Source organism: Podarcis melisellensis, assembly GCF_964234715.1.
Source record: "Podarcis melisellensis genome assembly, chromosome: 5".
Lineage (NCBI taxonomy): Eukaryota > Metazoa > Chordata > Lepidosauria > Squamata > Lacertidae > Podarcis > Podarcis melisellensis.
In genome coordinates, this window is record NC_138537.1 from 70145902 (window position 1) to 70167368 (window position 21467).

General features: G+C 44.1%; 2 long non-coding RNA genes across 2 annotated transcripts; one reads left to right on the forward strand and one right to left on the reverse strand.

Moving 5' to 3' along the window:
* Positions 1-6224: 6224 nt before the first annotated feature.
* On the reverse strand, positions 6225-15644 carry LOC309370949. The gene is made up of 3 exons (XR_014168756.1): positions 15605-15644; positions 8672-8800; positions 6225-6309 (listed from the first exon to the last, which is right to left on the reverse strand). It is a non-coding gene; the product is annotated as an uncharacterized lncRNA (long non-coding RNA).
* Positions 12417-18135, forward strand: LOC309370955. Its single transcript, XR_014168761.1, has 3 exons — positions 12417-14086; positions 14408-14571; positions 16552-18135. It is a non-coding gene; the product is annotated as an uncharacterized lncRNA (long non-coding RNA).
* Positions 18136-21467: the final 3332 nt, after the last annotated feature.

Genomic DNA, 21467 nt, shown 5'->3' on the forward strand with positions numbered 1-21467 from the left:
CATTTCTTTACTGTGGGCTAAATGTCACATTTATAGTAGTTCCACAGGCAGAACTGATGTGACACGTAGCCTCCATTTTCACACATCTTAAGAGTTGTCAGGGGCATAAAATATTATGTTCTTAAAGGGAAAGAGGCAGAAGAAGCAGAGGTCAGATCTGGGGATTGGAGAATGAAAGCCTCTTAGGGTGCTTCTCTTTGGATTTCTGGTGTGAGGTAGCAGAAGTGGCTATGTTGCTTGCCTCCTCCTATGTTGCCTTTGTAAATATGTCAAATGTTACAAAAATGCCGTGTGAGTCTCCAGTGGTCTCTTCTCCAGAGGAGACCAACACCCCAAAAGTGCTGCCTCTGGAACTTTTCACAAGTGAGGAACATGGAACAGCATTCACAGACTAGCCTTCTGTCATCTTTGAGTAAGAAGCTAGAATGGAAAAATACAAACACAGTAGGAGAAATGAATGAATTTCAGGAGAACAAGGAGCAACAACCACACCCTCCTGCTGCAGTGTGCTGCAATGCTTTCCAGCTCAAGCATCTCTGGCTTCCCTCCCAGACCTGTTAAGGTGCAGAAACTAAGCCTGGAGGTCACAAATGCACTGGTTTCTGATTTGCTTCTTGGCCTAGTTTTTTTTTAAAACTGCAGTAGCATTGAGTAGAAGATACTGGGTGAAAAATACCTCTCTAGAATCCCTGGCTGCTGGTTTTTGTTTTGTTTTAACAAAAAAAAAGCGTGCAGGGTCTTGTTGAAAGGAGGCTGGCCTTTACAGATGGCATTCCTGTAGCAAGACTTGCACTACTCAAGGGAGGGCCTTGTTAGTCATAGTACTTGTGTTTTGAAACTACTACTTGCCCTGGGAAATTCAGCTCACTTCCTCTCTTTTTGCCCTTTTGCAACAAGTGTTGTCTGAATGCTTCTTCAGGCAGCCCAGAATAAGCTTGAACGTACCGTATTTTTCACTCCATAAGATGCACCTTACCATAAGAGGCACCTAGTTTTTAGAGGGGGAATGGAAGGAAAAAAATATTATTTAAAGGAAGCGCTGAGCAGAGCCTGTATGCATCCCAGGCTCTGCTCAGCACTCCCTTTCACGAGCCGTGCGGAGCGTGTGTGTGGCGCTTGTGGGTTTTTCCTCTCCTCAGGGAAAGGCCCCCAAGCACCACACACACGCTCCGCACAGCTCGTGAAAGGGAGCACGGCTCTGGGGGGCTTTTCCAGGAGGTGGGGGAAGGGACTGAGGGGCTAAGCCAGAAGCTAGAACAGCAAGAGGGAGTGCTGCGCATCAATACCTCTCGCTGTTCTGGCTTCTGGGATAGCTGCGCAGCCTGCATTCGCTCCATAAGACACACACACATTTCCCCTTACTTTTTAGGAGGGGAAAAGTGAGTCTTATAGAGCGAAAAATATGGTGATTCCCACCTGTCCAGTTTGCCAGTGGCATACACCAGTCTCCTGCCACTGCTGCTGCTACTGAAGGACCTCCTTTCTCCATAAATACTTGCCTATACCTTAAGATAATCATTGGAAGGCTTCCTCTAGGTGCCCCTATCATCTAGGGGATGTGGGTGATTCTAAGTGGTGGAAACCCAGTTGCAGGATGCTCTTGTTGGAGAAATTTAAAAAGGGGCTCCTAGACCCTTCTGTGAGGTTACACTCAAAAAAACCCAACAGAAAAAGATGCAGGCTCTCAGGGAAAAATAGGTGTTGCAAATATGCAAGGGACAACCACAAAAATAAGGAGGCTGCAAAGAGCCACATCCAAAGCAATGTTTCATATCATAGGTGCTGGTGCCCTGGGTGCCTGAGCACCCACAAAATTCCCCAAGAAGGGGCCACGCACCCACAAATGTCAGCGCCAGGGCCATGCACACAGCATGGCACCCACAGCCCCAGACACCCATGGTCACAGGGCTCAGCTGGCACTCCTGTTTCACATACACATCTAGATTGCACATGCGATTTCCAATCACCAATCAAATGATTACAGCAATCTTAACAGTTGCAACAGAACATCAACATCCTTACTCTTCAGATCAGTCCTCATCATGTGATTACATATAATCATTTCAATGTCTTTCTTTATTAAGACTTTTGCTAATTTTTCTATTCATTAAATGACTCCATACCCCCCCCCGCAAAATCCTTTCCCCATCTGTCAACAAAACAATTCAAGATTAATCACAATTGCCATGTCTAGCTGATTCTCCTTTCATGCACACAATGGCCACCCTAGATTCCAACAGTTTATTATTTCAGTCTTCTGGAATGAACATTTGCTACTTACAGTTTTCTAAAAGAAACTTAAAAGGTAGACAGGCATGGGCCTTTTCAATTTAGCTAGGCCATAGGCTCAAAAGAAAATAGAGTCATAAAAATGATATTTTAATGAATTTTTTATTTTCTTCATTGCTCTCCTCAGGGAAAACTTTGCATGGCACCTGCCTTATTGTCCTTTTCATACAGTGAAAATATGTTTTTTATGTTTAGATGCAATTTTAATTCTGCCTTCTGCTGCTTTTGTGATTTTGCAGCTCTTAGCTAACCACACTTTTTATTTACTTTGGGCCACTGTGAGAACAGGATGCAGATGGGCCATGGGCCTAATCTGGCAGGCTCTTCTTATATCTGTACTGCCATAGACACAGTAGAGAAGTCATGTATCCTGACATCTGGAGCTGTGGTGTGATACATTTCACTAACCTCACAATAGCAGTTTTTCACCAGTGGAAATTGTATAGATTTAATGGCACACAAAGACCACTGTTTGCAGCTTTATTCTTTCCAATTGTAAAGCATGAACATGATCTCAAAATAGCATACCAAATCAGCAAAAAACTATAATACCCCATGACTCAGATTTTTGTCAGCTGGTATCTGCATCAGACATTTTCATGAAGTCAACTTAAACTGAAATGGGATCTCAAAGGGTAGTGAAAGTATATTGTGCAATGAGCTTTCAAATGCTGTACTGTATTTATTTCCTCATGTGGGCAATGATAGATGGGACAGGACACATCTGGATTAGAAGCATCAGATACCTAACAGTATTGACAGTTTGAAATTCTACTCAAAGCAACAGCTTTATATTCATGGGTCATTTCAGAATTGGTGGTCCCAGAACTGCAGCCATGTCTTCGTCACAATATATTAAGAACTTGAAGCTTAAAGTCCATGGTTCAAATCTCACTGTACATATGATTTCTCTAGAGGGCCTCAGGAAAGCCATTCTCTCTCAGCCTTAGTCGCCATCTGCAATATGGAGATGACTATACAGTGGTACCTCAGGTTACATACGCTTCAGGTTACAGACTCTGCTAACCCAGAAATAGTTCTTCGGGTTAAGAACTTTGCTTCAGGATGAGAACAGAAATTGTGCTGCGGCGGCATGGCAGCAGCAGGAGGCCTCATTAGCTAAAGTGGTGCTTCAGGTTAAGAACAGTTTCAGGTTAAGAACGGACCTCCGGAACGAATTAAGTACTTAACCCGAGGTACCACTGTACAGATCTGCCTTGCTGGGCTACTGCTGAGTGGATTCCTAATATAAATTATATGAAGTATGCCTATTCCCAGGTTAACTAACAGGGTCAGCTTGGGCAAAACAAACCAAATTGGGGAGTAAAAGTTGAAGACAATGGGGTGAGGCGCTCACCTCGCTTTTCAGGCCGAGGGAGCCAGCATTTGTCCACAGACAGCTTCCTGGTCATGTGGCTGGCATGACTAAACCTGCTTCCCCATGTTGCCTCTGCCTCCCCATGTCTGTTTATCCCCACCCACTGCCTTATTATCCTGCAGCAATTGGCAGGATTTTGTCTTTTCCTTACCATAGGTGGGTGAAGTGGATGGACACAAGAGGGAGGAATGGGTGGTAACAGCTGTGGCTATCTCATCTCCTGCCTTACTAATGTGATTAAAGGTACCGGTAAATATCTATTCTCCAGACTGAATTATAGCAATTCCATCAGTTCAACATAGGAGTTGCCAGTTGAGGAGAAACCCAGCCTGCCTCAACTCTGCGCCTTTGACAGAGGTTTGATCTGCAGAGATCTGCAGGTGAAGCTTGTCGTGACGCCAAGCTAAATACCTGTAAATCAAATTTTTGATAAAGAAAAAAGCCGCTGCAGAGATGGGTTCAACAGTTGGCAATCTCCAACTACAACGCAAGGCACAGTGCCAAGGACTGAGTGAACTTTCAGCTCTACTAACAGAAAACAATGAGCCACATCTTATCAATAGCTCCAAGGAGCGTGGGTTGAAGTGGAGAAGTCAAGGGGTGGTGAATCTCTTTCCCCCACTATTACAGAAGTTAAATGTTTTGCCACCTGAGTCTTCAAGCTATAAAGTACGTTCTCTAGGCAGAGTCTTATCCAGTCTTGAATTCACCTAAACTAGAGCCAAACTAAGGATAACCATGAGTAAGCCCAAAAAGAGGCTTGACTTAACTAATCACGAATGAGCCAAAGTAGATAAATGCATTGTTGTGCACAGCCTTAAAAATTCAAATAGCATCTACCGGGTGTGTGTGTTAATAATGATTATGATTGCACCAGTCAGCAGGCATGAAGGAGAAATTTAATGGTGAAACTGGATGCCTTCATCTGTCCCAGCTATAACAAAACGTCTCTCCCATACTGGTCTCTACAGCTATGGCAGGCGCTGTAACACACTTTACCCTTGATGATGCCTTCTTCCATTGTTTCTTGAGACAGACAGATGCCAACACTATTAGCTCTGTTTACTGAGTTTTAATTGTAATGAAGTATTTTGTAGTTTTTTTATATTCCTCATTGTAAGTTGTCATGAGACCATTTTTGATATATGGTAATCATGATTTATCGTCATCTGATAAAGTGACAACTCCTGCCTGTTCTTCCCCGGGGTCTTTCACTTCTCCTCTGCCACCTTCATACAAGAGTCCTGTTTGCTACTTCAGCAAAAGGGAAGGCAAAAGAACCTTATAGTGGGAGAGCTGTAGCTCAGCATTAGAGCTTTTCTTGTAGAAAGGCCCAAGTGTAATTGCTGGCGTCTCCAGACAGGGCTGGGAAAATCCCCTCTCTGAAAATCCCCTGTTGGAAACCTTGGAGATCAGCTGCCATGGGTCTTGGCAGATTTTACAGTTGCTTCATGTGTAGCTATAAATCTGAAAGTATAATTCTGTAGTGTGGCTATGTACTGTAATTATACTCTAGGGACACGGTGATGCTGTGGTCTAAACCACTGAGCCTTGGGCTTGCCGATTGGAAGGTCGGCGGTTCGAATCCCTGCGACAGGGTGAGCTCCCGTTGCTCGGTCCCAGCTCCTGCCAACCTAGCAGTTCGAAAGCACGTCAAAGTGCAAGTAGATAAATAGGTACCGTTTCCATGTGCTGCTCTGGTTTCGCCAGAAGCGGCTTAGTCATGCTGGCCACATGACCCGGAAAAACTGTCTGCAGCCAAACATCGGCTCCCTCGGCCAGTAAAGTAAGATGAGCGCCGCAACCCCAGAGTTGTTCATGACTGGACTTAACTGTCAGGGGTCCTTTACCTTTTTTAATTATGCTCTGGTTCATGCATCTATGTTGATAGTGTTTTTGAAACTGTATGCAAGATGCGTTGTGGCACCTATTTGTAAGAGCCAATGTGGCATTGTGTTTAGAGGATCAGACTAGGACAGAGGAGCCCCAGGTACAAATCCTGCCAACCAGAAAATTCACGAGATACCTAGGCCTAATCTATCTCTCAGGGTTGTTGTGCTAATGATAAGATGTGGGGATAGGACACAACCACATATGCCAGCTTGAGCTGCTTGGAGGAAAGGGGATCATAAATAAATGTAATAAATAAAAAAATTTAATACCAATAATACTAATACTGCTGCTAATAAAGTGCTTATGAATAGCACTTGATTCATAGGTGCCAGTCAAAGGAAAACCAAAACAGGTTTGCAGCCTCCTGCATTTTAAGATGAACTTTGTATTCTGACCACCTGATCACTCATATGAGACATTTTAATCTGTTCAGGTCAGGTTAAACTCAAGCTGTAAACAAAAGGTTAGTCATCCTTAATGTTAGGATTGTCATATCTTTCTTTTTTTTTTTTGTACAGACCTTGATCTGGGGTTTGTAACCAGTTCTGAGCTGAATAATTTGGCCCCGACATGTTTATCTGATTTTAGGGAGGATTAAAAACACCTCCAAATATTGGATTAATATTTGTAGGGGGTTAGACTTTAAAGAATTTTCATTTCTTACCTTTAAAGACAAGGTGGCCAAGGGTTGCTTTTTGTTTCTGTTTTCATTATAAGGGGTATTCTGAAGCAGGAACACAGCAAGGCTGCTATTATAAAATGAAAGAGAAAGAAAGAAAGAAAGAAAGAGAGAGAGAGAGAGAGAGAGAGAGAGAGAGAGAGAGAGAGAGAGAGAAATCTCATGTGTGAAGGTAAAAAAAAAAAAGACTATAAAACTTTAACACATACACACACGCCCCACATAAGTTTAAAAATATTCATCCAGCCATTGATGAGGGGGTAAATAGTCCTGTGAACGTAGGAGGGGAAAGAAAGATAATCAGTCTAGCTTGAAGTTTCTCTCTACCTCTGTCTTTCTTTCTGCCCCCACCCATGTCTTTCTTATCGCCTCTTCATGATGTTATTGGGGCAATTCTGCTTTCAAAACTGCATACACCTGCTAGCGTTTTGGGGTGGTCATACAGCTTCATTTCTATTCAGTGCATATCCTGTAACTTCAGTGCGGAAATCACACAACTTTTTAGACCAGAAATGTTGTGTTTTATTTTTGTCCCATTTCTGTTGCGCTATAACCTCTCCAAATGGCAATAACATAGTAGCATTGGGGAAGCACTACAGAGCCAAATCCAATTTATTGTTCTCACCCAAAAGGCCTTCATGAAAATATGTGTCTTTGATTGCACAGGAGCAATTATTTTAAGATGATGCTGTTAAAGGCACTGCAGCAGGGGTGCAAGAAGGTGACCTTACTGATCAGTTTTCAGAGAACCTTTTTTTTGCGGGGGGGGAGGGGGACTAGACTCTGTGAAGCATAGTACAAGTCCCTGCTCTCAGAATACTGTATGCAGAAATGCAGCTGTGCTGGTTTTGGGGATATGTTACATTATAGTCAAGTAAGATGTGAACAAAGACACCTTATTATGTTACAAAACTGCCTGCACTTTAACAGGGGCCTAAATCAGTACTCAACAGTAATATATTAACTAACAATAAAGACGGGCTTAATCCTTTACATAAGATTAGGGCAGATATGCCTTTTGCAGAGACACTGCGACGTTTTGTTGCAGTTCCTGCTTGTGGAATCTTTAGAATTTTGCTGAGTGAATCTAGGCCTTTATCACCGTCCGTTTGTCATAGCTTGATCAATTGTGTCCTGTGGACATTATCTAATGAAGGTAGCCAGATGCAAAAGGGGATGGGGCTCCTGTAGACTTAATACTTGTGTAGAAAAATGAACGGTCAGGCAAGCTGCATCCGCTGGTTCCCCCCCCCCCCCCCCCGTTCTGTTAAACACAGTAAATGTTCGTGAGCCCTGCTTTCTTTTGCATTTGGTGACCCTATTCAGGCGGCCACTTTGTGCTAGTGTGATGTGTGTGATGTGTGGTGGGCCCTTTTGGACTCAGAAGAGGGCAGAATGGGAACAGAATGGGGCATGGCTGGCTGGTTTGTGCAAAGCATGGAGTTTCCCCCAATCTGTGAATACAGTGGTACCTCTGGTTACGAATTTAATTAGTTCCGGAGGTCCATTCTTAACCTGGAACCGTTCTTAACCTGAGGTACTACTTTAGCTAGTGGGGCCTCCCGCTGCCACTGCGCCGCCGGCACGCGATTTCTGTTTTCATCCTGAGGTAAAGTTATTAACCCGAAGTACTACTTCCGGGTTAGCGGAGTCTGTTACCCAGTGTTTGTAACCTGAGGTACCATTGTACTTTCTTTTCAAGCTTGAGCAGCATAAGGAGTACTGGCATTTGGATATTAAGATCGAACTTAGTATATATGGTATCAGCAGCTCTACAAAAGTACCTAGATTCTTTAAAGTTTGTCAGGTTTCACACAACTGCAAGTCTCTTTTGGCGTGTTGTGCAGTCTGTTTTCCTACCATATGCCACATAACAGGACCGAGGTTTTGTGATTTGGCCTCCGAGTTACAGGATTCTCTCAACTTTTTTGTTTTGAAGAAATTAGCATTTGGTCTACAGGTGGCAAAATTTATTTATTTTTTTTTTTTAAAAAATCTGACTCTGACACCTGCTTGTGCAGAAATAAAAAACCACCTTGCAGAAGACTTTTAGCCTTCCTGGGCTTTTACAGCTGTCACTGGAAGAGCCACAAGCAAAGCTTGTAAACCATTTTTTATGGCCTTCTGTTTCATTGCTTTGTTTTTAAAAGAGTGCTTTGAAGTCAAAAGATACCTGACAAGAAAATAACCTAAAAGAGAAATATATCCACCCACAAACAATATCTTCAAATATAGATGTATCCAAGCCACAGAAAACTGTCCTACTGCTACTCTGGACTGTTGTGTGGTTTACAGGATCTGCTCCTAAACTATGGACTGAGAGCAAACCTTGCTGAAGCTAGAGTGGTCTGGATCTGTCCATTGCCTTGATAGGAGACTGATCTATGTCACCTTTAATTTTGTGATGGAAGAAAGGCAGAATATATACGTACTAAACAGATGTATCAACGTAGTTCGCATTCTGTGTAATGATGTATGTTGTCCTCAGAAACTCAAGAGGAAGTTGATCAACTTTTTCTTAAGTATGCCTATTCACCATATAACACATCTTGCAACATTTCCTGGGTGATAAGAAAATTAAGATTGTCAGGCTTTCCCCCTAGTTTTTGTTTTTTTTAAGGAAGCAAAAAAACCAGGCCTGCTAGTGTGCTTTTAAACAAGGATTGATACTGTATGCAGCAGTCAGCAGCAGATAAAAGTTTTTCATGACCATGGAAAGAAATGTTTTCACTTGATAATTGTTGCAGGTCAAAGTGCTATTGAAAAGTTGGATGGCTTCTTCTGCTTTCACTTCTTCATTGTAATATGAACATATGGAGAAATATAAAGTGCATCTGGACTAACTACTGTTTCTGGTTGAGGTACCAGTTCCGTTCTTTTTGAAGCTACACTTACCAAGATATCTAAAAAAGAAAATATAAAAATTAGCTTGGCTGATCTCCAGCCAACATAGTCTTTCTGGATCAGATTCATATTAGATTCATAACTGGGGTACCCGTGTCTGCTGGGCCTCCCCAAAGTTGATGGGCATTGCCATTCAAATGGTGTGTGTGTACTGTGTCATATGATAGATTATGCAGGGCTTACCTACCCCCCCTGCCATTTTATTCAAGTTGGCACCCCTGCTCTGGGCGTTCCTTCTGGCCAGTTTATGAAAGAAGGAAGAAGCCATACCATAAAAGTGCAGAAATCCAGAAGGGCACTTAGCTGCCCAGATTTATTACACCATCCTCATTTAAAGAGTCCAGAGAACACGCCTTCCCCTTCAGTAGGAAAACTGCTGCTGCTACTCCCAGCTAAACAAGACAGAGGAGCTCCTTCGGGTGACCTGTTTATTGAGTATTCATCCTGATTTCATCCCATAGGTTCAGTGCAATCAGACCTGTTTTATGGAATCAATTCTAGGGTGAATGCAAGCACAGCAACAGACCCACTAAATCTTCCGTGTGTTCCTGTTATGCTCTCATGAGTTTGCAGCGTCAGATTTTAGTCACTGCATGCAAAATACATTGGGATGCACAATTTGGCAGTCTGCTGGGCCCCAGCTTTGGAAAGGCTGAGAGATATAGCTTGGATGCCCTCCAGATTTTATGCATTATTCAGAGTGGTGTTCTCCCTTCTGTCTTCAAGTGGTGCAGTTATTTGAAATCGGATAACAGTGTGCAGGACAGCATGAAGTTCAGTGTTACACTGTTCTTGCTTTCATGGATTGGGCCCTATTGAAATGTTGTCCTGTGAGCCACCTTCAGGGTCACTGGTGGAAAGGCAAGGTAGAAATGTTTTAGGATCCAGGTAGACAGAATGTAGATCAGGATCTACTGGTAGATCTCTGGATTACTTGCAGTGGATTGGCAAGAGTTTCCAACTCCCAGTTGTTTAACAACGGCAAAAACGTTTTTACTAACTAAACTTGGCTGTTGCAATGATGAAAGCTAACCTGGAGTGGACTTCTATGTGAAAGGACTGTGAGCACAACTCAGTACAGTTCTGCTACTGAAAAGTAATTCTTAGGTTCAGAATATGCTCAGAGGTACCCTGATCTTTAATTCTAACTGATTGTCTTTTGCACCTGCCTCAAGCTGGTGTGTGTTGGGTTTCTAGTAAAAATGTAAAGCAGATCTGGACATATTTAAGTTTGCCTATCATTTTAAAATAAGAAAACAGGAAATACAAGTGCCAAACTCTTGCCCTGGGTCCTTGGGTGGCACACGCTTTGGTGCTTTTCCGGGAGTTATGGAAGGTTGTAGGCATAATAAGGTAATTTGTGGAGGTGGTGCAAGGAGACAACATTGTACCCAAGTGCCTGGGGGTATGTCTTAAGTGGTTTTAGATTTAATGGCTCACCACATGGTGGGGAAACTGTTTAGGGATGTGCACACATGTGTATGAACGCGAGAGAACTATGTGCAAGACCAGTCCTATCATTAGACATAGTGAGGCAGCTGCCCAAAGGCAGCAGATGCAGGCGACAGGTCTCCCCCTGCACCCTCTCTAAGATACCCTTAATGCCCTCCAGCCTGGTGGATGCTGCCCCATTGCCATTCAGTAAGATTCAATTGAGAGTTCAGTTAGCTTCTGCATGTGAACAGGAGCAGGAGGGATTGTATTTGCCTCAGGCAGCAAAATAACTTGACCCATGCACTGATTTATTTGTGTGTGTGTTGCGTTGCGGTTGTGGTTTCCTTAAGTGTAAAGCTGAAGTGAAAGAGGAACAGAAAATGACTTGCAAATTATTTGCAGAACAAGTTAAGATGTGTACACGGAGCTAAACTGCAAAAGGAAGGTGCTGGAAAGTTAGGTCAAGGCAATGTCCCAGTTGAGGCATTTATGGGGCAGCAACAGGCTTTTCACTTGGGGGAAGAACAGTGTCACTCCCCCCCCCCCGGCACCTTGCATCTGCCACACACCAGAAGGTGACACCTGAGGCGGCTGCTCCCAGTGAAGGCTCATGTAGATGAATGATTCATGCCCCTTTTAAACTAAAATAGTACTGGGAAATCCTTGAGTATGGGTCCCTCAGAAGGCCTTAAAGCACTTTTCACCAGTGGGGAAGGAAGCTCATAAATGAACTCTGTCACCATCTAGTTAAACCAGCTCTTAAATTTCCCCTAATTCATGGGTGCCACATGTGCTGTTCTATTCTATCTCACACAGCCATCTAGGGATGAAAAAGAGATAACAACAACTCAGTTTAGGGCAATGAGATTTTGTGGGACTGAAGGCTGTGGTATCAGGCAAGAGAGGTAAATCCCAAGATACTTCACAGGGTGTGTGTGTGTGTGTTGGTGTGCTTTTGCTATGCTGTTAATATTTCTGTTTCATATTTTAAGGAAGCTTGTGAATTTTCACATCTCTGGAGTGACTTCTTTGGGCATAGCTTTGATGCATGAAAACTGTCAGGAGAATATTTCCTGTGGACACGTTTCCTGGGTGCTTACTTTTTATTTTGCTCCTCCATAGCCAATGTGGTATCGTGGTTAGAGCATTGGACAGAGACCTTGCAACCTTGCACCAGTTGCTGTCTCTCAGCCTAGCCTATCTCACAGGCATGTTGTGAGGGGAAAACGCAGAGTGGGGAGCCACCTTGAGCTCTTTGAAGGAAAGGTGGGATACATAAATGTTGAAACAACAGCTACAGCTGTTTTCCTTTGTGTGTGTCTTGGTTAATGCCTAATGTAAATAATCACTGAAGGTCACAGTATTTGCTTTGGATTAGAAAAAAGCCCACTATGCCATTTTTCCAATTGCAGAATCAGCTGCAGCACTCTTTCGTGTGTCTCCTAAATTGCCTGAGGATTTTTCTTAACAAATGGCAGTATACAAATTCACAATATCATGATAATAGATGAATCACATGGGTTACAATGCTCGTGTGAGTTAGGACTCATTTTACCCAACCCCCACATCCAGCGTGGATGTGTATTTTCAGGTAGTGTGCATCAACCCTTCTCGACCCTTTTCCTTCAGTTAGTATTTCCACATTCCACTACGGCCACGGATCTTCCCCTTTTTAGATACAGCTTTCCAATATAATAATAATATAATAATAATATACTAATAATAATTTATTATTTATACTTTCCCCAGCCACTCTGGGTGGCTCCCAGCAGAATAAAAACATGATAACAGATCAAACATTTAAAACTTCCCTAAACAGGGCTGCCTTCAGATGTCTTCTAAAAGTTATATAATTGTTTATTTCCTTGACATCTGATGGGAGGGCGTTCCACAGGATGGGTGCCACTACCAAGAAGGCCTTCTGCCTGGTTCCCTGTAACCTCACTTCTCGCAGTGAGAACTGCCAGAAGGCCCTTGGACCTCAGTGTCCAGGCTGAACGATGGGAGTGGAGACGCTCCTTCAGGTATACTGTGCTGAGGCCATTTTGGGCTTTAAAGGTCAGCACCAACACTTTGAATTGTGCTCAGAAACATCCAGTATACCAGACCTTCACAATGCAGTGCAATAAAGCTACAATTCACATGCATTTTCATTTGTACACACTCGGGCTGAAGTGCAAATCTATTCTGTTTTAAAATATCTTTTTGCATCAAAACTGGTTTCTGTGGGGGAATACATGCATTGACTCATTGAAAGAAATTGGATGTGTCTGGATTGGGGTTGACCTCATGTGTACAAAGCTGAAAACAAACAAGCCCAGCACATTCAGAGTGTACTGAATGCACACTAAACCATCTAGCTCTTGGACACTGAGACAAAATTTCCTTGTCTATGTTTTCTACCTACAGGTCAGCAGAGGGAGCCAGAGCATAATACTTTATGTCATGATCTTGGGACCACGGCAAGGAACTCCATGACTCAGTTAGTGCTTATGCTGCCAGTACCTAAGGCAGTGTCGTGCTAAGTAGCACCCTCCAGCAAAAAGACAAGATCCAACCCAATGGAAAGGACAACAATTAGCTATTAGGACTAAAGCCCCAAACAATGTTAAGACATATTTATTTGCCATTGTTATTTGAGGCTTTGTAGCAGGAGGTGGGAAATGGCTCCAACTGGCAGGCTGAATCCCTATTTACCCCATTCTTGGTGAGCCAAGTTTGAGTGGTGTAAATCACCTGACACCACAGTGACACCTGTTTTCCTTCCTGAGTCTTAGGTAGGGGTGGTCAGCATTCCTTCCTCTGATCAACTAGCAACAGTGATTCAGTGCCCTGGAATACGTGAGTTACCTACTGGCGGACTCATCAGCCTTCACAACTGTCTTGTTAATAATGTAATATCACTGTACTCCAGCCACCCAGTGGAGAAAACTATTGGATTTTGTTGGCTGCCTAAGGTAGCCAAGTGATTAGGAAGAAACAGCAACCCCACCCATGCACTTGTGCTTCTAACTTCAGCTCTGTGTGGATAAATTAACAGGTGAAGCTTTTCATGGCATGGAAAGAAGCATTATCGCCTGCTAACAATTGCATATCAATCCATTGCTAAAGGTACAACTGCAAAGCTCAGCTGAAAAGTTGGCAGCCCTGTGATGACCAGTGTTGGTCAAAGTTTCTTGGTCTCAAAAGTTGTCAGTTAAAATCCTTTAAGGCTCAACGGTCTGCAGCCCAATTGTTCCTTCCTTATTTATCCAGTCCTGCACGGGTTGCAACATCCAGAACCTAAAACAGAAGCCAAGTCACCTTTTGGAATTGATGGCTTTTCCCATTGCAGCACTACAGGGACTAGTGGTGTGTCCCAGTGGAAAGTCGCGTTTGTGTGTACTGCAGGTAAAGTAAATAATCCGTTCACAACTCTCTAAAATGGCCTGGCTCCAAAGAACTGCACAACAAGCTACCCAAGGGAAATTTGGACGTGTTTCTCAAGCAACAGCTCCCCAAGCCACAAGGTAAACTGCGCTTGTTTTGAAAAGGAGGGGAGTTTCCTAAGCAGTTTGTGATGTAGCATAATGGTCTGCCATTCAAAGGGTGTGTGTGAATTCTACTGAGCATGCCCAATGCCTTGATTGCATCTAAAGTAGCTCTTTGGATCCCAGCCAATGAATTTCTCAGTTCATTCTTTGCAACTTAAGTACAGGTTTGCTTGTTTGTTTGTTTTTAATTATATTAGATTTAAAAAGGAGATTCTGGTTCTCATTAAAGACTGTTTTGTTAATGGTGGTGCTGTAGGCAATGCACATCTCTTATTCATTTATTTAATGAATTAATAGGTCATCGTTCAAAGTACACCAAGGAAGTGCACTAGGGGGAGCTGGCTTCAAGCAGCAGGCCCGTTGGCAGATCAACTCTGTGTTTACAAAGATCTCTGCAAAAGTGACTTGAAGGCTGGTAACATCAACCCTGCCGTGTGGAAATCCCTAGCGGATTGTATCAGGTATTGTATTGTGTTAGGTATAGTCAGGTATTGTATCCACAGCAGTGACCAGAGGAGGAATGGCCTCTGGGAGAAGCACAGGGAGAACAAAAAGCTATGATGTATCTGTAGCAACACAACCGGACACCTCCATCTGCCCCAGCATCAATAATAAAACATGTCTCTCCCATATTGGTCTCTACAGCCACAGCAGGCACTGTAACTCTCCAACTGTTTGACTTCAACCCCAATAGGCGCATTCCTCTATTGTCTCCTGAGGCAGGTGGAAGCCAACCACCACACAAAAAAGTACACCATCTCCCCCTTGGTGGCTTACAACATTACAGTCATGTTACATTTGCTTCAGGTTACGTGTTTTCAGGTTGCGGACCGCGGGAAACCTGGAAGTACTGGAACAGGTTACTTCCAGGTTTCGCCGCTCGCGCATGCGCAGAAGTGCTAAATCGTGCCTGCGCAGATGTGGCGCTTCAGCTTGCGAACGCTGCGGATTGCGGACGTGCCTCCGTCACAGATTATGTCTGCAACCCAAGGTTCCACTGTATTATGATTATTACTTCATTCCACGTAGAAACTGATCCCTATGAAACATCTCAAAGTGATATAACAATAAAGACATCAACAAATAATAACAGCAGCAAGAAGCAATTCCATATGTAAAAACAAGTTCAAATCCAATGCAGACCGGGATAAATATCTGCACTTGTTTGAAAAAGACACCTTCAACAGGCGCCAAAGAGAAATAGAGGCTGTGTCTGTCTGATATACCACCGGACGGAGCTTCAAAAGACAAGTGCTGCCATGCTAAGGGCCCAGTTCCTACATCATATAGAACGGACCACCTGATGGTGTCTGCAGGTGGCCCTCTCTTGTGGAGCACAGTGACTGGCTGGGTAGAAAAGGGCTAAAACGATTTTTAGGCACCCTGCCCTGAGCTGTATAAGGCTCTCACCAGCACCAGCTCCCAGAACTTAGCTTAGTAGCTAATTCAGTACTATTCTTTCTACAGTGGTGTAACATGGTGGAGATAGCTTACCTCAGTGAGCAGCCAAGCTGCTGCATTTTGCACCAGCTGCTCAGTGGGCAGCCCCTGCAGTTGAAACAGAAAAAAAATACAGTATATCATTTATATATTGCAATACGATATAAAAATAATATTACAACCATACTAAAGATCAAACAATATGCTAACAGTAATAATAATAGCAGCAGTTAAGCATTTCACTTTTCCTTATCCAATTCCACCAGCCATCCATCTATGAAATCAGGCAACTGTATTGTCAAGCAACACAGCTGGCCTGCGCTTGGAGGATGGCTATTAATCACTGCTCAAAAGCCCAGCAGGATTCCCTTTCAAGTTTTGTGTGTGTGTGCAGCTTCTATTCATTTTTGAAACACAGTCAAGTCATAGAAGCACCATGAGGGATCTCGGGCATAACCTCACTTTGCCTTCGCACTCCCTTTTAAGCTGAATCAAGACCAGAACCCCAAAGTGCCAGCCATTCACCCCACTGCATCTTCTGTGAGATGCAGTCTGCACATCCACTACTCTCTATTACTATTTGCTCCTTTTGAAGCAACCATACTTTCTGCTTCCAAACCGAAGAGGGATAAAATGATACAACTATTTACATATGAAGCTGTTTTCTGTTTCTTTATTTTACCTAAACAAAAGAAAGTTGTAAAGTGGAAATGTAAAGTAGTATATTCTGGATCCCCCCCCCCCCCGGTGGCTTTAAAAAGACAACCAGGTTAAGCAAATATCCAAATGCTCCCCACCCAAATAAATGCATGGTATATCAAAGGTATCAGAGTATGCTTTGCCATTGATCTGCATGAGATAAATGGATTTATGGAGGTAGCCTTCCGCATAACAAAAAATACTTTTAAGGAAAAGTGGGACTGAGTTTTTAGGGATGCACACTCATCTGCTTAATTGTTCGTTTTTGGCTGACTCATTCTGTTTCTTTTACATATTTCCAGATGCTTGCCTAGTGACTGTGTGGGGTTAATTGAAAAACCCGTCGGCACGAAATCAGGTGACGTTGCTGACACATCACCAGTTTGGACCAAAATGCAGATATTCAGAACTGCTGCAAGATAATTGGAATCAGATGTCTTTTTCCCTACCCTAAGCCTAAGGCATTTTGGTTGCTTTAGCAACTTATTCCCCTTGCTTCTCTTCTGATGTCATTCTTGGACTGCATTGCTTTGGAACGTAGTGGCAGTGGCTGCCAGGATGAGGAGGTGTGCGGTGGCTGGAAATATAGCCTGTGTGGAGACACACACACACACACAGAGCCACTGGGAGGCTGAGGGTGCAATCCTGCCAGCTAGTCATAACTTCATTGAAAGCAGTGGAGTGCAATTGGGGTTATGATTGATGCTGGATTGGATCCTGTGTGTCTAAGACCAGAGATGGATGTTGGTTTGGTGTTTTTCAGAGTTGAAGGTGGCATGGTATAGCTGTACCACTATGATAGAACCAGACCGCTATTTCTCATGCTGTACATACTTTGTCTTGGACTGGCTGGGTGCAGAGAAGTGCAGGGAGGTACCAGCTGGGGAACCCCCAGGGGAAGAAGGCTCAGAGCCAGGGGACTGCTGGTGGGACGATGCATGGTCAGAGGGAGAAAAGGGGAGAAGAATGGGAGGAGGATGTGTCGGGAGCTGAAGAGGCAACAGGGTTTAGTGAGCAGAAAGAGGCTGTGGCAGACGGCAGTTCAGATTCAGAGACAGGAGAGTAGGAGGGCCAAGAGACAGAGATACGGCAGGCTGCTAAAGAATCCAGGGAATCTCATCCTCCTGCTGCAACCTCAGATCTCCTAGAACACACAGATAAATAAAGAGGGCAGAGCAATGAGAGAGAAAACAATGGAACCTTAGGTTACTGGGGAAGGAACTGCGGAAGGAGCCAGTGGGAAGGTGGGGACGTTCGGTCCTTGCAACTGCTTCATGGGGGCAAGACATACCCTGGGAAGGTTTGCTGCAACCACTAGGACTAAGCTGTTTTGTTTCTTTGAATAAAGAGTTCGCTGACATCTGGCACTTTATTGTTTTATTGCTGACCTATGCCTGACTCCAGCTCCTGACATACTTTCTCCTTCTCTTTCCTGTGCTACTATTATTTCTGGTCAAATAGGATGAGGAGGTTTTTGTGGTGCATCAAAACCTTGCAGCACTTGTTGGACCAAAGGTAATAGCGGGAGAAAATAAACCAATGTATACACATTGCTATGGGCATTGATATCTTGATCATGACAACTCTCTTAAAAAGCATTGCCTGTTTCTTGAGAGGCTGGATTTTAACTGTTCTATGAAGGCAAAATATATTGCTACTTTTGAGTCCTTTGTCACCGTGAGTGGCAACCATATACAGTCGTACCTTGGTACTCAAATGGCTTGGCTCCTGAACAAATCGGTTCCCGAATGCCGCAAACCCAGAAATAAGTGTTCTGGTTTGCGAATGTTTTTTGGAAGCCGAATGTCCGACACAGCTTCCGATTGAGTGCAGGAAGCTCCTGCAGCCAATCGGAAGCCGTGCCTTGGTTTTTGAATGGTTTTGGGAGTCGAGAACCAAGGTACCACTGTAATCATCTCAGGACGGATGCCTATTTTAATTTGCAGGGTGCATATGATGAGACAGTCTCGTGGCGTCCACACTGCACAATTATCATGCCATCTTTCCTTTCCTATTTAGGTTTTGTTGGACCACACCTCCCATCTTCTCTGATCATTGGCCATGCTGGGTAAGGCTGATGGGAGTTGGAGTCCAACACCACCTGGAGGACTGACATGCTGGCAACGTAGGTTGACTTGGCATTTGGCTCCTGAGATTGCTTTGCCGTGTGTCCCGCTCACAACCTGCATTTGCTGCACCGCTTTTAAAGCTGTCTGCCAGCAGCTGGGTTGCAGAGCGATGATGCGGGAAGTGTGGGAAGAGTTCCAAGCCGGCACATGGCAAAGCAATCATATAACTGCTTGACTGCATGCTGAACTTAGCGCAGCTAAATTCAACCCACATTCCTCATGGGCCGATCTGGTTGTTGGAGTTGGCCCTAACACTGATTGATAATAAAATGGGGAAGGGGAGTTAAGAAATGTTGTGCTTCCAATCCATTCAAAGGGAGGAAACTGTTCTTATTGTGTGTGAAAGTACTGAATTTTACAAAAGTGCTGTGAAACCAATTGAAAACTGAGATGCCTGCAAAGTATTTATGCCTGTTTGCATGACAAAGGGCTGGTCTCTCAATTTCCTTTTTACATGGGGAGAAAACCACTAAGCACCGTGCAGTCTTGAAGGAGAGCAAGAATGACTTAGTCCTTCTCCAGCAACCTTGATATATTTATTGCTCCAGCTCTTCATGTTGAGGAGAATATTCCCCGTAGGTAAAGCAGTTCTCAAATAACACATGCGGCCAATTACAAAATGTCTTGCCTCTGCATTCACTCCCAACATTGCTGTGACTTTTAATTATATTGTTATAAGGTTCTCGCTTAACCGCAACATGTAGGGCACACATTTTCTCGTAACACAGGAAACGATAAGCTTTAAATGTGTCTAGAAATCACACACGAATCCCAGTGGAATGTGAGCAACCGACAATACCATTATATTTTCCGCGTTCTCTGCTGCAAAACTATATGCATGGGGAACTGAGAACAGGACTCTCGCTGGCGTTGTCATCTCTTCATCTGGCAAATCATGAGCAGGCCAGCCATTCTGGCCAAAGCATCCATGGTGGGGTGTGGGAAGTTGGGTTGCCATATGTCCTCTTTTCCCAGGACATGTCCTCTTTTTTAAAGGGTAAATAAAATAAGAGTTGTCACAGCGATCCATAGTTAAAAGTTGAAGTTGGCAAATGTGTCTTCTTTTTCGCTCTTCAAAATATGGCCACTGAGAAGTAGCTTGCTGATGAACAGCACTGAGGTTGATGTACATTTTTATGCAGAGAGGGGTAGTAGAGCCTAGCAGCTAAAATAGTAAGCTGTGAAGGAAGAACACCCTGGTTCAGATTTCACCCCTGACATGAACTCACTGCTTTGGGAAGGCAAAGAGGACAGTTTCACCCTCATTCACATGTTTAAATCTTGCTATCGGTCAGGCTTCAGGGAATCCTATCCCACCTCATGGTGGCAGCATAGAAGCAGATAAAAAAAGATGAGTTCTTACCAATTAGTTTATTCAATATTCACAGAGAGAGACGAAGGAATGCAGTTTCTCTTAGATAATAGTGTTGCTCCGAGTAAAGTCCCACCCCCTCAGTCTCTCCTATTCTATGTCACCCCTGCACCGGCTGAGCTATGCTTTCTGCCTCTGAGCTTTCTGTTCTACAACAGTGGTACCTCTGGTTGTGAATGGGATCCGTTCCGGAGTCCCTTTTGCAACATGAGCAGAACGCAACCCGCATCTGCGCGTGTTGCGATTCTCCACGTCTGTGCACGCGTGTGATGATATTTTGCGTGTCTGTGCATGCACGAGCGGTGAAACCCGGAAGTAACTCTTTCCGATACTTCTGGGTCACTCCGGAACGCAACCTGAAAAATCAGATCATGAAGCATACGCGACACGAGGTATGACTGTACTCTCAATGCACGCCTGGTCCTGGGAGAGCGGGTGTGTGTGTATGTCAGGAATGCTATCCAGAGACACTGAGTCTGTCAGCTGTCTCTCCCCTGGTGCTTCTTCTTCCTGGTGCTCTCCCAATATTTCCCAGCTTCTCCCCTCTGCAGCCTCTGAACTGTGACCTTCTGCAAACCACTGTTCTAAATCTATACTGTCCTCCTCGTCTTGGAAAGATGGAGGAAGCGGGGGGCAGTTCCCACCATTCCTCCTCAGTTCAGTCTCTGACACTATCATTCTTGAGGAGCACAGTTTGCTTGTGCTCTTTGGGAAGGGCACATAGCTGAGTGGTAGAACACATGCATTGCACATATAACAGCTCCTCACCCCCCTGAACTCCTAGAGAGCCACTGTCACTTAAGAGCATACAAGAACTGGGCTAGAAAGAATACTGAAGAGGAAGCTGTGGAAGACAGCTTTTGAAGAGTCCATCTCTCCTGACCCCTGACTACTGGCCACATTTGATGGGGCTGATGGGAATTGGAATCCAAAAACTTTTGGAGGGCCACAGGCAGTGGCGGAGCTTCATGCACCGGGGGGCAGAGAACAGGCGGGGCGGGGCTGGCATGCATCCTGGGGGCATGGCATGCCGCCTGCAGGGTTGTGGCACCCAGCGCGGGCAGGGGGGAAGCTGCAATGGCACCCCACTGGGATTGCGCTGCCAGGGGTGGTGCGCTCCCCCCGCACTCGTCTTCCTCTTCCAGTGGCCACAGGTTTCCCGTCCCTGAGACAGGACAATGTTGAGACTCAGTGTAAGACGGCTTCTTTGTTCAGCACATCTATTTCCCTTGCAGGTTAATATGCCTTTTGGATATTTTTTTGAACTGAAGGGGACAAATGGGGGTTTACCACCACTCCCAGAGGGAAAAAATGTATTTATTATTCATTATCTATTTAAATTAACCCATTTGCTAGCACCTTGGTCATATCACACAGAGGAAATTGATACTGAGCACAATTCCAGCAAATATAAACGTGGCACAACTTCGATGTACGTACATGCATAGTTAATTATATGCCCATTTCATTACCTGGACGCGCATGTAGAGTTTAACCTTGTTTTCAAACAAAATTGAGCTTTCAAATAAAAATTGCGTAATTTAAAGCAACGAATGCAACACATTTTGCAAATCCCACAAAGAGAACACAGGGCAAGGAGGGTGGGGGAGAAGAAAAACAACAAAGGAATGCAGGGGAAAGGATGTGAGAAGGTATAGGAGGCTCGGAGCTAAAGATGCCTTCTCCAGTACAAAACAGGTGAGCCTGCTGACATCAG